Source organism: Paramisgurnus dabryanus, chromosome 1, assembly GCF_030506205.2.
Source record: "Paramisgurnus dabryanus chromosome 1, PD_genome_1.1, whole genome shotgun sequence".
NCBI lineage: Eukaryota > Metazoa > Chordata > Actinopteri > Cypriniformes > Cobitidae > Paramisgurnus > Paramisgurnus dabryanus.
In genome coordinates this window covers 24184331-24196110 of record NC_133337.1, presented here as the reverse complement: position 1 = coordinate 24196110, position 11780 = coordinate 24184331, and the positions used below count along the sequence as shown (strand labels likewise).

Genomic DNA, 11780 nt, shown 5'->3' with positions numbered 1-11780 from the left:
ACTGTGAACTTGAAAGATTTTTATACTGTTATTAAATTGCACAGTATGTGCTGCAAACGCAGCCGGTGTGAAAGCACAATGGCCACGCGCAGCAAACGCTCTCCTGACGCGCTGCTCACGCTACGCACATGCACTGCTTACGCTTGCGGTGTGAAACCGGCGTTACGCTGCAGCCGAAGCTTCCGTGTCATCATCGTACAGTCTACATGCCTCTCGTACCAGAGTTTAAATGATACATGTTGCACAGTGTGATAAAGTAATGATCTTATAGTAGGACAAAAATCATGCAGTGTATCCCGGGCTTTATAAGAGGGCAAAAATCCTGCAGTGTATTCCGGGCTTTAGAGTAATTCAACTCAGATTTCAAGTTTTAACTCTGGTTGAACCTCCTTACTGAAGCAGGCCCCAGGATTCTACTGGACATAATACAATTAATTCAAATATTGTTTCATATTTAATCACAGTTACAATTGATTACAGTTTAGCAAATTTGTTAGATCCAAATATTTTTAGCACAACAGTGACCGATTCTACTTAAAGAAGGTTGACCTGTACATTTAATTAGTTTTATCGTAAATAACTTATACTTTTATAAAACAACTTGTTTGCTAGGGCTGCAACAAACTATTATTTAGTTTTCCTTACAAATAAAATTAGAGAAATCTCATATTAATTAATTCATAGAGTTTATCCCACAAAGGTATTTCTACAAAAATTTAAAATTAATATTGATTTGAAATGTTCTTTCTGTGAATGCTCCACTGAAACAATCTCTCATTTATTCTGGTCTTGTCAATATACCCAAAATTTTTGGAAAAATGTGAAGATTTTTATTGCTGATAATATTTTAAAAACCTTTTTGTTATCCTACAAACATGTGATTTTGGGCTATTTTATTAAGAATCACTCCTTAAAAGATGTTGAGTTCAATATAAATTTTATTTTATTTCTTTGTAAATTTCACATCCATAAATGCAAGTTTATAAAAGGCAAACCTCTTTTTATGGTGCTTAAAAAGGAGATTAAATTGTTTGTAGATGTGATATCAACATCTAAAAATAATAAAGCAATCAAATTGTTTAATATATGCTCCTCCTTTAACATTTTCACATAATATTAAAGGTAAAATATAATAAATGGTGCTGACCCATAAGGTATATTTTCTGTATTCAATTACATTGTAATATCCTTTGGATTGTTATAATATAATGAATATCTTTTTCTAAAATGTATATCTAACTATGTATCCTCTGTTGTGTTTTTTTTCTCTCTCTCTCTTCTTCTTATTCCTTCTTGTTGAGGCATGTGGATTTTTTTCTATTATATGATATATGGCACTGTACATGCTATCTGTTGTTGTTAATAAAGCATTAAAAAGAAAAAACTATTATTTAGATCAGGGGTGTCAAACTCAATTCCTGAAGGGCCGGTGTCTCTGCAGAGTTTAGATCCAGCCCTAATCAAACACACATGATACAGCTAATCAAGGTTTTCAGGATTACTAGAAACTTCAAGATAGGTGTGTTGGGGCTGGTTGGAACTAAACTCTGTAGGACACCGGCCCTCCAGGAACTGAGTTTGACACCCTTGATTTAGATAATCAATTAATCTACAGATTATTAAAACAGTTAATTTACAAAAAAAATGATTTATTTCAATGACTAATCAGTAGTATATTTAAAAAAATTATTTATCTTAAAACTTTAAGTTTTACATATTCTAACGAAAACATAAAAAGTTAATTACTTCAGCTTGTAAAATTACTGTTTAATTATGTTTGAATGTAAAGTAGGTTCTTGATGGAATAATATATCTCGGATTTTAATGAAAAAATAATAATTTAATGAAAGCCTTCGTCATCCACCATGGAAACAGGTGTCATGACTTTCCTAATCACGTTCAGAATTGACACTGTGAGGACTTTTACACTACATATAAGCTGATAGAGACATTTTTACTTACCATTTAATTAACTGACATGATATCCTCTCTTTTTGTAAATGTTCATGAATATTTAACAAAATACAGGCACTGACTATGATTAAGTTTTATTCTAAGAAAAATATTACTGTAATTATATTATTATTGTTAATATTATAACTATTATATTATTTATATTGTATTCACATTTCTTTAATAAAGAGATTTACCGCCAACATGAGTTAAAACAGGTCTCCAGCTGGAGAACACTTACCAGCTACTCTTGTGCTCGGATGTTTTAATCTATGTGATGTTTCCTCGGTGCTCATACATGGACGTTGTGCTTTGGTAAAAGTCGTGTTCTGTTTTGCATGTATTTTTTACGTAAGTATTCTTGGTTTGAAGTTTTTAAAAACTTTATTTGCCAGTTTGGATTTGCACGTACTCTGCTAAAATTTCAATTATCTATCTTTTTGTTTTGATTTTATGGCAGGTTGCGAACTAACTCAAAACTGGATACTCCGATTCTTCTTTTTTCGTTTTCTGGCGGACTGGTGAACTAAGCGTATACCGCCACCTACGGTTCCATATTATCTATTTCCTCATTTCATATGTAAAAAAACAGAGTTCCGTTATAAGCTGACGCTGCGTCTCCAGCCCATACACAGAATCTTACCAAATCAAATTGCCCTTTAACAATTTTAAATTCTATAAATTATTCCTGTACTATATATTAGTTTCATTAACATCCTATACCCTAAGCTATCTATTAACTTACTTCTTATACGGCAAATCTAAATCTATTTGTCCATTATTAGTCAGATACTCCATTAATTGTGTTCTCTCCTGAATATGTGTATTGCTATTCTTCTTCTATTGTCTTTTTATTGCGGATGGCAAACCAACTTTTGGTGCGTTTACCGCCACTAAGTGTACTGCAGTGTGAAGCACTAGTAGGCAAATATTCTATCGCAAACCGTAGTAGTATTTGTAAGGTCTGCATTACACTGTAGCCCTTCGACGCCGTGTAGGTCAAACTGCAACATTGCAAGATGTGTATTATTGCAGGCAATTACAGGTCACGTATGAAACTTTTCCTTCATAAAAAGCTCTTACAAATATATATTTGTTGTCTAATTTAAGAGGTAAAATTAAACGACCGTGATGCTAGTTCGCAAGTACAGTCCAGCAGCGGATATCGATTTGCACCTCATATAGAATCATAAAAAAATCTGTGTACAAAAATTTATTTTAAATATAAGCTAAATATATTTTATATAAAGAATATGCTCAAAATTGGCCAACAAAAAATATATATATTTTTGTAAACATATTTCAAATTATATTTCAGCAAATATATTTTTTGCCGTATGGGATGGATTTAATGATGTTTTTAATACTTTAAAAAATTGAATGGATATCAGTAGAGAACACCCCAGCTAACAATTTTTGGTTCCCAGAATGTTTTGGGAACTCATCGTTCCCAGAACGTTCCCAGAACAGTTACCGTATAACGTTACCTGCTGGTTCCCCAGGAAAGTTTTCTTGACGTCAATAGAACGTTCCCTCTAGGTTTTGAGAACGCTCCCTTAACCTCTATATTGTTATATGCCTATATGCAAATAATCAGACTAAAAATGCTAAATTAAAGTACATAAGTATATAAATAACAACCTCTACCCTTGTCAAAAAATCCTATAGGATTTTTAATAAGAATCCTGTACAGGAATCCAATTAGAATTTCTATCATATTTTGGAACCGTTCCATTAGAAAAATCCTATAGGATTCCATTAGAAAAATCCTATAGGATTCCATTAGAAAAATCTTATAGGATTCCATTAGAAAAATCTTATAGGATTCCATTAGAAAAATCTTATAGGATTCCATTAGAAAAATCTTATGGGATTCCATTAGAAAATTCTACAGGATTCCATTAGAAAAATCTTATAGGATTCCATTAGAAAAATCTTATAGGATTCCATTAGAAAAATCTCATAGGATTCCATTAGAAAAATCCTAAAGGATTCCATTACAAAACATCTATGGGATTCCATTAGAAAAAATCCTATAGGATTCTATTAGAGGTTATTTCTAAAGGATTTTAAGACACGACAAAAATATCCTTTAGGATAATTTGTAGAGGATTTTAATGGGATCCAATTAAATTTTTTGTTTCTTAAAATATGCTTTCCTCTTTTTGATTTTGTACATTGTTGTTACAATGTAAAACCCGAAAAGTTAACTCAACTTAAGCCGTTTGAGGAAACCGATTGCCTTAAACCAAACATTAGTATAAAAAATGATGACAGAAAAGGGTAAAATTATTACAGTTTATTAAACAATTGTTTATTTTACAAACATTTTTTTGCTTTTCTGTCCAAATTCACATTAAAACTAATATTAGATTTACACATTCCTTTATGAAATATATCAAGTATTCCTTTATGACTTTAATAGACTCAGTGTATTGCACACTTTTAATAAATCAGTGTACTGTTCCTTAACTCAAACGACATTTAAACATTTTTAAGACGTACACATTTCCCATGATATTTCCAAATTACACAGGGTCACATTTGTCTATGCCAAGCATTGAGAAAAAACAAACATTATTGTTTCACTGATAAAATTGTGGTGTACTCACAGCATAATGAGTAACTGAATAGGTCCACTTGTAGTAACATTTCTTTAGTTTTTGTTGTGTTAATGACAGTTGGTAGATGAAAGTCAGTCAACCTCCTCAATGGTAAAGATCCAAAACTGCTCTAGACACGTTCATACTTACCTGTGAGAAAACACAAAAGTATGAATAAATGTTTCACTAACAGAACTGTGGTATACTAACAACTTAAATAAATGTGGTACCTTTAAAGTTTTTGCTTGTGAATGATGGTTGGTTGAGAACAGTCAGCCAGTCTCCTCAATGGTAAAGATCCAAAATTATGCTGGATGCATTCGTGCTAACCTGGGAGAACAATGAACACATACTAGATTATTAATGAATTAAATGGTTTTAACAGAAACCTCTAATAGGAATAGCTGCGTGATGAAGTGAATCTAAAGGGTTAATAAGCACAAACCGCTTTTTATATGACACACTCTAAATATAGTAAGCCTTTATACAACATAAATTTACATTATGCATCTATCTGCATAAAATGCTAGACTTCAACTAAGTTTTCAACTAAGTTATGTACAGAAAGTTTAACTCCCATTGTGGATGTGCACCATAAACAGCGCCCTTTTAAACACGTCCAGTCAAAGCACAAGCTTCATAACATTAAGCAGCTTTAAGTCTTTTGCTATTATTTTAGCGATTAGCTGTGGCGTGTCATCCCCTTGCCTGTTCTCAGTCAAGATATAATGTTAATGCTCGTATGGCTCTCTGGTATCTTTTTAAATTGATGTTTAAATATGAGATGATAACCGTCCCCTAACCTGTTCTCAGTCAAGATGTAATGTTAATGCTCGTATGGCTCTCTGGTATCTTTTAACATTGATTTTTAAATATGAGATGATAACCCATTGAACTTTTGACGGCGCTGTACTTTTTCACCTGACTGACTGTATTTCTGAAAATCAGGGCATCTTTTTAAACAATAATGCCTCAGTGATGTGAGGTGTGACCGGCTTCACGGGATCGGCGAGTTGCCGCGCATTGCGTGGATCGAGGGGTTGCCGCGTGCACGGGGGGTGCGCGGAATTATCTGTTTGTTTTTTAATCATGCATGGTAATGTTACTGATGTCATACGCCGGTCTGCATAGCTCAACACAATGTCAAACACGCATCTCCAGACCCAGCCTTTACTACCACATGCGCTTGTAATGCTAACCAGACATCCAATGCCGTCATATCCACAATAAATAAATAAATAAAGCCGCATGATCATCGTTTTTGTGATCGATCATCGATGCCACGTTCGAGTACTCGTGCCCATCCCTATACAGAACTGTAGTATACTCACAACATAATAAATGTGGTAATGTTACCTTTAAAAGGTTTTATGAGTGAATGGCCGTCCGTCAGTCCTTACTGAGAGAAATTCAAACTTGCGCGGGACACACTTGTGCTAAACAGTAAGAAAACACACACAAATATGAATTAATTTTCAATTGAAAGAACTGTGGTGTACTAAACAATATTAAAAAAACAAATAAATGGGGTAACGTTACCTTTAAAAGTTTTTTATGAGTAAGAATGACCGTTTGGTCGAGAACAGACAGCCAGTCAATAAGTCCTTACTGAGAGAGATTCAAACTTGCACGGGAAATGTTTTTGCTAAACAGTAAGAAACACATAAATATGAATACATTTTTCACAACTGTGGTGTACTCAAAACATAATAAATGAATGAATAAATGTGGTAACGTTACCTTTAAAAGGTCTTGAATGACCGTTTGGTTGAGAACAGACAGACAGACAGACAGAAAGTCAGTTAAAGTTAGTCCTTACTGAGAAAGAAACACACATAAATATGAATTAATTTTTCACTTACAGAACTGTGGTGTACTCAAAGCACACTAATCTGCTGATAAAAATGAGTGTGAGGTCAAATTTGCTGCATCAATGTCGTGTTGTTTCATCGTATGTCCAACATTACACAAATTACTGTAACCGGGTGAGTATTACAATGTAGAGTCACGACAAACAACATGTTTTTAAAGTTTAAAGATGCTTTAAAGGACAAGTTCGGTATTTTAGACTTAAAGCCCTGTTTTCAGATTGTTTATGGTGAAATAGAATGGTTTTGACTGAAATTTCGACATTTGCGGCTGCCCTGAGAATTTTCGCGTGTTTGTGTTTCAGCTCAGACCTCTACAATGGGTTTAATGGTGCACTGGAACAATCCTTCCTAAAATGCATTAAACTTTCGTTTACAAAGACGTGAAACTCACAGAGTGGTCAGGGGTGTTCACTGGTATGCTCACACAAAAATCGCTCCAAAAGACGCATTCCAACAGGTTTTATCGTAGTTTTTGCCAACTCCATTGACTTGTATTAGATGTGCTGTGAGGTACGTATTACTCCGCGCCAGGAACTTTGTTTCTATTCTTGCAATTGGCAAAGGCGGATTAGCGCCACCACCTGGGCTGGAGTGTATATTATTCAAGCTCTAAGCGGAAGAATGTACGGGTGTGAGGCGTTTGGAAAAATAGGTCCACAAGTTAACAACGAACGCTAAAACAGCTGTTGGAAAGCATCTTTTGCAGCGATTTTTGTGTGAGCATATCAGTGAACACCCCTGACCACTCGGTGAGTTTCACGTCTTTGTAAACGAAAGTTTAATGCATTTTAGGAAGGATTGTTCCAGTGCACCATTAAACCCACTGTAGAGGTCTGAGCTGAAACACAAACATCACGTCTTTGTAAACGAAAGTTTAATGTATTTTAGGAAGGATTGTTCCAGTGCACTAGCCTGACGTTGTCATACTCAATTCTAGTCAGAATTTGAGTCTGATACCGCTCCATTGAGCTATAATTATGAGGCGTGTCTCAACCGAAAAATGCCTCTGCACTCAATTGGATAGACCTACGACCAATCAGAGCAACGGGGTGTGAGACGTATGTTGAAATGACGTATTTGCAGCTTGACCGAACTGCTAGTTATTTCGCTACGACACACACTACAAGTCTGAGTTTGCGAACGTACATCAACACCTACTATGTTTACAACATTTCATTTATATCACATTAAGTCATACAGTAAGACTATCTCTTACCATTTGTACATTAGTTGAACTTCATCCACGACGATACCCATTACGTTTGCTTGTTATATTCATCTCGTCGTGCACACCGAGATACCCATTTTAGTTGCTTCTTTAACTTGATCTTTCATAAGTGCGACAACTTTTGTCGAATCCCGTAGGACGGCAAAAACATCAACAAATGCCTTGCTCGCGTTTCTCTGTTCCTCTTTTAAAATCAATGCTCTGTCGATATCTTTTAGAACAGACTCAATGTCAGAGTCCACACATCTGATTTCTACCGCGGCAGCCATTTCGTTGTAAACAACAGATTCAACAGACGCGCTCTTTGGTGACGTGGTTGATTTACGTTACTGATCATCTGTCCATCATCATATAAAGCCCGCCCTGACAATTTGATTGGTTCGACCAGCTTTGGGTCGAGCATAGTAGCAACTCAACGGTGAAACTCCAGACCGATCTTCCCGTTCCTCAAAATGTTGTGGGCGGGGCTAAGATCGGCTGGCACCCAGGCTACCAGTGCACCATTAAACCCACTGTAGAGGTCTGAGCTGAAACACAAACACGCGAAAATTCTCAGGGCAGCCGCAAATGTCGAAATTTCAGTCAAAACCATTCTATTTCACCATAAACAATCTGAAAACAGGGCTTTAAGTCTAAAATACCGAACTTGTCCTTTAAAAAGGTTGAAAGAGTTTGCAGTGCTTACCTGTTAGCTCTTCATATCTGTGTCCTGGCTGTTGCTTACTTATTTGGTTTAATTTATGGTTAATCATTTGCAGTTTTTGAGTTCATATCACAGTTTTTATTAAGTGAAATTTACTTTAAAAAATAATAAGTTTAAAAAACTCATTTCGTTTAGTGACTTACACTGTTAGGTTTTACAGTGTATATACATAAAAAATAAAACAAACAAGGCTGAAATAAGAGGTTATGGGCTAAATAACCAAGGAGCACACATACTAATAAAAAGTATATGCTTTGGATAAAGCCGTCCACCTAAAGCATACATGTTTCCACCTGGGTGGTCCACCTGGGGTTACATCATGTGTATATATAATATTTATGCATTTGGATACGCTTTTATCCAAAGCAACTTAAAGTGCATTACAAGCTGCTTATTATTTGTTTCAAACCCACAATGACCTTTTGCATTGCAAACGCAATGCTCTACCACGGAGTTATACATGAACAGCTCTAAGGCTCTGGAAGCAGAAGTCATGTTGTTTTTTGTGTTAATAAGAAAACAATTAAAACCCAGCAAAACCATACTTTATAATTATGCTGTGTTTGAACAAAACAATTTCTTACCTCTTTTGAATAGAGTATTAGTGCTGATAACAGGTAAAAGATAACAGACACAGTGATAAATGCTTATAACTGTAATTATTTTATTACATACTGTAATCATATTATATTTGTTACTTTCAAAAGGTAAAAAAATCTATATTACATTACCGTGAAATATCTTTTAATGCAAAGCAGTAATTTTCACAAACAATGACTGTGGTGCCTTTTTGACATCTTACATTCATCTGCACATTTCTGGGAGATGGTCTTCCACTAAGTTCCATATGGAATTCATTTTTGAGGTAGCCTATAAAATAAAGAAATAGAAAACATATTTTAACAAACCAAAATTAATAAATAATGTCATTAGTTGTAAATTCTGTTCATAGTCTAAATTTAGAGATTTGAGAAAGTAGAATTGTTTTAGAAAAAACAGATCTGTGGACATACATAGTAATATACTTTAAGTAGGTTGGTTTCTACACAATTTGAGACCTTTAATGGCTGATTGTTTAAATTGCATGAAATAACCAAGAAAACTCTCTTACAATGTGGTGAGCAGATCGCATGAAGTGTCAGTGTTGTTAAAATGAAGTGTTAACTGTTATTCTTATCAACTGAAGATTTAAAGTTACCACATTTACACCATTAGTACTTTATACACTAGATTTACATTAGAGAACAACAAGCTGACGTGCTGAGCCACGCGCTGACTGGTGTTTGTTCATTCATGTGTTCACATAAAGTATGACTTTTCTTTCCCATGCACGGAGAAAAGACAGTAACATTAAACATAACTGCGGTGTCCATAATAGTTTACCATGGTTCTCTCTTATAATAATAATATAACAATTGTAAAACTTTGTTTGTAGTTACCTCTATTCTGGTTAAAAAGGCGAGTTCAGTTTGAGAAAAGTGACGCAAGCTCTTTGACGTGCAGCAAAGCTGTTATGAACTAACATCAACAAAAAAGGTCGATAACTTATCATTAGTTACAACAAACATTTAATGCCTATCCAGTTTTGTCGTTTTATCACCTGAATTTGCGTATTTTGCACGGATACTCACTCTCTCGCTTCATTCATAACGGTTAAGAATGTTGCTGGGTAACGGGAACAACAACAGTAGCTTATAATGAGAAATTATGTTTTACACACGCTTACATTTCTAGACCGTGCAAAATATTGAAAAAATAGTAAAACTTAGCCACTTACCAGTTGTTTGTGCTCCTCAGAGTTTCCATTCAGACGAACTGAGTTGTGGCTAGAAGGGATACTAGCCGGCTTTCAGCTGTGTCCAAAATCTCGTGAGCTCTCGCCGAACGAGCGCTGTTTTCAGCTAAACCAAACATCTCGCGAGATTTGGCCGTAGCTGTACTTCATCTAGCCAGAACCCTCAAACTGCTGAAGTTTTTGAACAGGACAAAGGATGCCTATGCCCAATGTTAATGACTACAAAGTGTGATAGGGAAGTGTAGACATTTTATGTATCAATATACAAATTATTTTATTTGTATTTTATTATGATTAGGCTACTAGAGAAAGACACAATTTATTGTTGCTGTTGTTGTTGTTGTTATTATTATTATTATTTATTACTGGTGCTCTTTGCAGTTAACTACATGTGTGATTTCTTATATAATAGAAATCTAATAAGTCAAATATGATCCTATAGGTCAAAATGAAATTTCGATAGGGTGTATAACAATGTCAAACAGGATTTGTAAAATCAAATACAAATCTAAAGGATACACTGAAAATCCACTAAAATAAATCTGAATTTCCAATAGGATTGTATAATCCTTTAGAATCATACAGGACAAATTAAAATCCATTGAAATAAAGCTGAATGTCCAATAGGATTTTAAGAATCCTTTAGAATCCTACAAGACAAAGTTAAAATCCACTAAAATATATCTGAATGTCCAATAGGATTTTAAGAATCCTTTAGAATCCTACAAGACAAAGTTAAAATCCACTAAAATATATCTGAATGTCCAATAGGATTTTAAGAATCCTTTAGAATCCTACAAGACAAAGTTAAAATCCACTAAAATATATCTGAATGTCCAATAGGATTTTGAGAATCCTTTAGAATCCTACAAGACAAAGTTAAAATCCACTAAAATATATCTGAATGTCCAATAGGATTTTGAGAATCCTTTAGAATCCTACAAGACAAAGTTAAAATCCACTAAAATATATCTGAATGTCCAATAGGATTTTGAAAATCCTTTAGAATCCTACAAGACAAAGTTAAAATCCACTAAAATATATCTGAATGTCCAATAGGATTTTAAGAATCCTTTAGAATCCTACAAGATTCTATGAAATTCTAATAGGATTTTTTGACAAGGGTACATTGTGATATTCCTGAATGCAAATAATCAGACTAAACATCATGCGTTAAACAGTGTTTATTGTTTAGAGAACATGAACTGGAGCTTATTTTTAATAAATAAAAAAATACATCGACGACATCACATATTGTATTTAGATAACATTGTAAAATATATAAATAATGGCTTCAAGATATAGAGGACATAAAACAGATATTTATTAACAGATAAATAAACACTTTACAGATCTTACCAGTTAGTCGACAATCCGTTTTTAGATTAAAAGCTTTTGCCTTACATCATATTCTCTTCATAAGCCGTGTCAAATTGACCGAAAATCGTTAAAAAGTTTTGTTTATATATATTTAAGTTAACGTAGAAAGAGATAAAATGATTTGCTAAATAATGTAGTCTTTTAGGTACAATAAAGATAAATAAATCATTTCATTCAGTTAAACGAATCTTACCAGAGCATTTAGCCGCACGTTATATATTTTGTTTTTACATCAATCAAAAGCTTC

At 34.0% G+C, this 11780-nt stretch overlaps 2 long non-coding RNA genes across 3 annotated transcripts; both read right to left on the bottom strand.

The window, feature by feature from the left end:
- Positions 1-4482: 4482 nt before the first annotated feature.
- LOC135779423 (uncharacterized) lies at positions 4483-6440 on the bottom strand. The gene is made up of 5 exons (XR_010544796.2): positions 6297-6440; positions 6096-6201; positions 5913-5992; positions 4787-4886; positions 4483-4706 (listed from the first exon to the last, which is right to left on the bottom strand). It is a non-coding gene; the product is annotated as an uncharacterized lncRNA (long non-coding RNA).
- A 2409-nt stretch (positions 6441-8849) lies between these two features.
- On the bottom strand, positions 8850-10124 carry LOC141282903 (uncharacterized). Of its 2 annotated transcripts, XR_012337775.1 has the most exons (3): positions 9798-10124; positions 9090-9228; positions 8850-8965 (listed from the first exon to the last, which is right to left on the bottom strand). It is a non-coding gene; the product is annotated as an uncharacterized lncRNA (long non-coding RNA). The 2 variants fall into 2 exon arrangements; XR_012337774.1 differs by lacking the exon at positions 8850-8965 and having other exon boundaries at positions 9001-9228.
- Between the last annotated feature and the right edge of the window lie 1656 nt (positions 10125-11780).